At 49.7% G+C, this 6,000-nt stretch overlaps 1 protein-coding gene across 10 annotated transcripts in view; it reads left to right on the top strand.

Annotated features, from left to right (window-relative positions):
• Nucleotides 1-3,703: 3,703 nt before the first annotated feature.
• The window catches only part of CEP250 (centrosomal protein 250), a 168,035-nt gene continuing 165,738 nt past the window's right edge, over nucleotides 3,704-6,000 (top strand). For 7 of the 10 annotated variants that reach the window (XM_075901439.1, XM_075901443.1, XM_075901444.1 and 4 more), the window contains exons 1-2: nucleotides 3,704-4,344; nucleotides 4,730-4,812. The gene's annotated coding sequence lies outside the window, so the exon portion shown is untranslated. The other 3 variants (XM_075901438.1, XM_075901436.1, XM_075901437.1) reach the window with 3 other exon arrangements.

Below are 6,000 nucleotides of genomic sequence, written 5' to 3'. Positions count from 1 at the left end.
TAATTGCACACACAGACATTATACAAACATAAGAACAGCGTACATAGGATTATCAGATAATAAGTTTCTATTCAATACCTCACCTGGCCCCCTCCTATACCATTTTTGGGGCCAACACCCCCACCTATGGGTGCATCAGTGATCTGGCTGCTCCCCTCAATATCCAGCAATGTGACAGACAATGCTTGTAGTTTACTGTAGAATTGGCTATGGATTTATTAACTAAGAAAAAGAAATGAGAGTCATTTACAGGTTAAAATAAGCAACATAAATACACAAATGAGTTACAATGTATGATTCCAAAAGATGACACTGTTGTAGTAATCTGTTGGCATTTAATGGCTTCTAAGGCTAATCCAGGTTGAACCTAGGGATCTCTGCTTTTGTTTTCCAGCTCCAGTCTTATGAAACTTCGCTTAGCAAAGATAAAAGGTTTTATGCCAGCCATTTTTATTTCTTCTTCCAGAATTCAGGCTTGTGGTCAAGCTTTCTTGCACATAACACCTTCATGGTTTCAAAAGTTCGGCGTCACAAGTAAGATTAATTCATGCAGCAACTTTGTCAGAGGCTGGGAATGGGTGACAGAATTGGGATCACTTCTGTTCATTCCCTTTGGGGGCCTCTAGCATTGGCTATTGTTGAAAGACAGGATACTGGGCTATGTGGACCTTTAGTCTGACTAAAAGTGGCCATTATTATATTCTAACTTGCAAGCTGTGTGCTGTGGGCAAGGCCAGCCCGAGCAATTTTGGCGCCCTGGGCCCAGGCGTGCAGTGCCACCCCCGGGCGCAGGGTGCATGCACAGGCACGTCCGTGGGGCTCGGGCCCGTCCTCCCCACCCCAGGGTGCAGAGGCCCACCCCTGGGGGGCACGGCGCATGCACGCACCAGCCACGGCCGCTGGCACACAGCCCGGGGCCTGCCCCCGGGGCATACGGCACATGCGCTGCCCAGCCCAGCCCGGGCAGCACTGCTGGCGCATGTGCAGGGCCCCACAGCCGTGGGAGCAAGTGCACTGCTGTCTGGCACTGTGGGAGCCGGGCATGTGGCTCCTGATGGCAGCTGTAAGGGACACCGTGCGCCCCTTACAGCTGCCATCAGGCGCCCCCCCCATTGGTTAGCATCCTGGGCAGCTGCCCGGCTCGCCCATGCCTCCGTCCGGCCCTGGCTATGGGAACACTATAGAGTGCAAACACATCATGCACTATAGAGCGCTGACACATTCCAAAGACAGCCTCCCCACCTTTTGATTCGTTACTGTGTAATTTGTTTACTTCTTCATTGTATCCCTCTGTTATATAATTGTCATGCCAATTCACTTTCAGAATATGGTCTGAAGAAGTGGGTCTGCCTCATGAAAGCTCATCACCTAATAAACCATCACGTTAGTCTTTAAAGTGCTACATGACTGCTTTTTTTTGTTTTTCCAAGATCAGACTAACGCGGCTACCTCTCTGTTACTCCTCTGATTGGTGCTGCAGGGACACTGTGTTTGTCCATTGTGGAGTATGTTGTATTGGGAGGAAAAGGTGAATCTTCTGTTGCTTCCTCTGTAGATGAATCACTATCCTAGTTGTCTGGGCTATAGTTAGCTCATTTCTTCCTGTTTATGTCGGCCAACTGTGCCCTGGGTTTGTTGGCTTCTGTAGGGCGCCCATGGGCCCCAGTAGGGCCACTGTGGTGGAAATGGTGGAGGTATCCATTGTGTCATCTGCCAGCTCTGGGATTGCTGTTGTTGTGTTGCAGCATATTGGGGGGCTATGCACTGGCATCTTATTTCCTTCTCCTCCTGAATGCTAAATCTCTCTATATTAGCGATGCTGGTGTCGGTGCTCCTGGACCTTCGTGTGCCATCAGTATTGAAGAGCGGTGAGCATGGTACTGAGGCTACTACATGGTACATCCTCTACCTGCAGGACACAGGACTATCAAATAGTTCCATCGATATACATTTGTCAGGTATATCAGTGTTACACCCACCAATTCAAGGGTATTCCGTTTCCAAACTGTGACTATCCAAGTGGATCTCTGCAGGCATATAGCTGGCTTACTCCCAGAAACATAGATAGCCACCAAAGTCATATGAGCGCATTCCACAAGATTAGTATCTACCACGACCGCTTTCCTTAAGGGTCTACCCATAGACATTATCTGCAGGGTGGCAACATGGGCTTCGGCCAATACTTTTGCACAACATCACACAATTCAGATCTTTGAGGACTCAGACACTAGATTTGGATGTACGGTCCCGTCCAGAATCCAGTCCTGCATCATGGAGCTCCCACCGCCAAGCAGGAACACTGCTGCATAGTCACCCTGGAGCACCCACGGGGACCCTTGAAGAAGAAGGGAAGGTTACTCATCTTGTGCAGTAACTGGAGTTCTTCGAGATATGTCCCAGTGAGTGCGCCACACCCACCTTCCTCCCCTGTGCTCCAGGATAAGAGAGTCCGGTGTAGAGAAGGAGCGGAGGGAACGGCCGCCGGTGTGTGTGCAACTGTCATTCTGAGCGATTGAGCAATACTGCAGCATGCGCCAGCAGCTGGGGAGGAATGCTAGTAAGAATATCCAGGCCGTGTGCACAGCGGTGCTGACACATCTAAGTGGAGCACCCACAGGGACACATCTCGATGAACTCCAGTTACTCCACAAGGTGAGTTACCTTCCCTTTTTCTACCCTCATGTCTGTGCCGTGAACGTACATGAAAACACCTCTGAACTCCAGTGATCAACCATAACAACTGTGAATGGGGTGTGGTGGAGGGGAAGGGTGCTGGGCACGTTCAAGGAACATTTATTTATTGACTCTGTTTTAGTGACTTTACTCCAGAATGCTGGATTTGTGACTGGGAATCTTATAATAAATACACGTTTCCAAGTAGGCCAAGATTTTAAAATGCATTATTTTCCAAGATTGTTATTTCACATCATTGCTATCTTGAGAGGTTATTATCTTGGGGAGTTTCTGTACTCAACATTTTTATTACAATTAATTTTTTATAATCAGAATGGCCATACTGGGTCAGAGCAAAGGTCCATCTAGCCCAGTATCTTGTCTTTCAACAGTGGTTATTGCCAGGTGCTTCAGAAGACCAGCTTCTGATGGTCTCTAGGGACACTCAGGCTGTGTTTACACACTGTAGTTCAAAATAAGATACACAATTAGAGCTACGTAAATTGCGTATATTATTTCAATCTTGTTTCAAAATAGCTTATTTTGTAGTTTGGCACTGTCTATACAGCACCAAATTTTGAAATAACCTGCTATTCTGAAACGTCCCTTACTCCTCATGGAATAAGGTTTACAGTGACATTGGAATAGAGAGCCTGAAAAAATGAGCTTGCTGTTAAGACGCAGATAGCTATTTCAGGATACTCTGGTATCCCGCAATCAGGGCCGACTTATCCATTAGGCACAGTGCCTAGGGCCCACGATACTTTTAGGGGCCCACGAGAATGTTTTAATTTCTTTTAAAATCAGAAGAAAAAAAAAGAACTTTTAGGGTGGAAGAAAATGTTAATTTTTTTCTCACATCAGAAACAAATGAAACGTTTAGGGCCCATGAAACTCTATTAAATTTTGCCTAAAACAGAAAAAAATAAAACGTTGAAGTATTTCAGATTATATCAACAATCATTTTTAATATTTTTTTTTATGGTGGAAGGGGTCCACGAAGGCAAAAGTGCCTAGGGCCCACGAAAGTCATAACGCGGCCCTGCCCGCAATAGCATTGCAGCTAGACCTAGCCCCAGGGCATGGTGCTACACCCCTGCCCACCCTAGTCAATAGCCACGGAGGGACCAGGTCAGCGGCCAGGCAGCGCACCCCAGCGACATGTCCGGGGAGCCTGGGGCCGCCAGCCCGTCTGCGGTGTTCAGGGTTGTCCTGCGGCTGACTGGGCTCCCCGCAGCGTCCCGCACCAGGCACGTCGCTAGCTCGAATCCGTTCGCTGAGGCGCCGGCCGCCGCTCTCCGGGGCGAGTTCGAGCCGCTGCTGCGGGGCCGCCCTTGGCTCTCGCCCGTTTCTTCGCCCAGCCAAGCTCGCAGCGCGCTCCCGCCACCTCGCTCCGCGACCGCAGCGCGTTTACCCAGCGGCTTCCGCGCCGCCTGGCTCCCGGGGCCCTGGCTCAGAGCCCCCTGGCGCGGCCTGGGCTCGGGCTGAGGCGCCGCCACGGCCTAGCGCGAGGACAAGCGCGGGCCCGGCCCGGCCGCGCGCAGAGCGGGCTCGAGGCGGGAGCGCGCATCGCTCGCCCGCCGGTGCCGTAGGGCGGGAAGGGCCGGAGGCTCCGCGCCGGGAGCTGCCGCTCTGAGGCGGGGCGGGGGCTCGCAGCGCCCAGGGCTGAGGGTAGGGGCGGGAGACGCGCCGGGAGCGCGGGAAATGGCGGGAGGGGCTGGGCTGGGCTGTTAAACCGTGTGGCTGTAACGGGACTTGGGGGCGGGGCGGGCTCTGCCATGGGGGGGGGGGGGTGACCTCTGGCGCGGCCCCCGGAATCACACGGGGGTGGAGCTGGGGCCCGGGGCGGGAGGGGCTGCCCTGGACCCGGCCTTGTGGTTACTTCAGCCCCCCCTAGTCACATCCCTGCTGGCGGCCACTGGAGTTCACAACCGAGGCCGGGAAGCCCGGTAACTGGTTTCCGTTCACATGCCTGGGTGGGTGGGAGGCAGAGTGGGACTGGGAGATTCCTGATCACTGCCTCTTCTCACCTTTTCTTTTTCTCCCTCCTGCCTAGGACACAGAAAGGAGCTGGAGGAGCTGCACAGCTTTATTTGACAGGGCTACAGGACTTGTGATAAGGGAGAAGCCGTGGACGTGGTATGTCTAGACTTTAGGAAGGTGATTGATCCAGTCTCCCATTAACAAACTCTGGAAATACAACCTAGGTTGGATAATCATGCTGAGAGAGTAGTTACCAATGGTTCACAGTCATGCTGAAAGGACATAGCAGACGGGATTCTGCAGGGATCCATTCTGGATCTGCTTTTGTTCAGTATCTTCAGTTATTTAAATAATGGCCTAGAGAGTACACTTACAAAGTTCATGGATGGTACCAAGTTGGAAGGGGTTGCAAGTGCTTTGTGTACTTCAAAATGACCTGGACAAATTGGAGAATGGTAGAAGGGAGAACAACAAAATAAAGACAGTGGATTTCAGGAAGGCAAGACTTCAGTAAACTCAGAGAGCTGGTAAGTAAGGTCCCATGGGAAGCAGGACTAAGAGAAAAAACAACTGAAGACAGTTGGTAGTTTTTCAAAGGGACATTATTAAGGGCCCAAACGCAAATTATTCTACTGTGTAGATGTGTCAAGGGACCATCTTAGCCTAACCAGGAGATCTTATATGATCTAAAAATAAAAAAAGAGTTGTATTAAAAAGTAGAAACTAGGTCAAATTACAAAGAATGAATATAGGGAAATAAGTATGTAAGGGGAAGATTAGAAAGGCGAAGGCACAAAATGAGCTGTCTAGCCAGGGACATAAAGGGTAACAAGAAAACATTTTGTAAATACTGAAGAAGCAAGAAGAAGACCAAGCACAGGAAAAGTCCATTGCTCAATTTGGAGAGGAAAGACAATAACAGAAAACCTGGAAATGGCGGAAGTGGTTAACGACTTCTTTGTTTTAGTTTTCACCAAAAAGATTGATGGTGACTGGATTCCTAGTATTCATTATGTTAGTGGCATTGGGGTAGGTTTAGAACTTAAAATAGGAAAAGAACAAGTTAAAATTATGTAGAAAAGTTAGATGTCCTCAAGTCTCTAGAGTCTGATGAAATGCATCCTAGAATACTCAAGGAGCTAATAGAGGAAGTATCTGAGCCATTAACTACCCTCTTTGAAAAGTTACGGAAGTGGGGAGATAGTCCAGAAGGCTGGAAAAGGGCAAATATAGTGCCAGTTAAGGATGTTAAGGACTAGTCGGCTACCCGATAAGCAAATGCTTGTTGGATAGTTGAGTCGACTAGTCGCTTCCCTCCTTCGCCCCCCCCCTTGCTTCCTCTAT

Source organism: Pelodiscus sinensis, chromosome 18, assembly GCF_049634645.1.
Source record: "Pelodiscus sinensis isolate JC-2024 chromosome 18, ASM4963464v1, whole genome shotgun sequence".
In the NCBI taxonomy this organism is placed as follows: domain Eukaryota; kingdom Metazoa; phylum Chordata; order Testudines; family Trionychidae; genus Pelodiscus; species Pelodiscus sinensis.
Note: the sequence above shows the minus strand (reverse complement) of the source record. Positions and strands in the feature narration are given on the sequence as shown.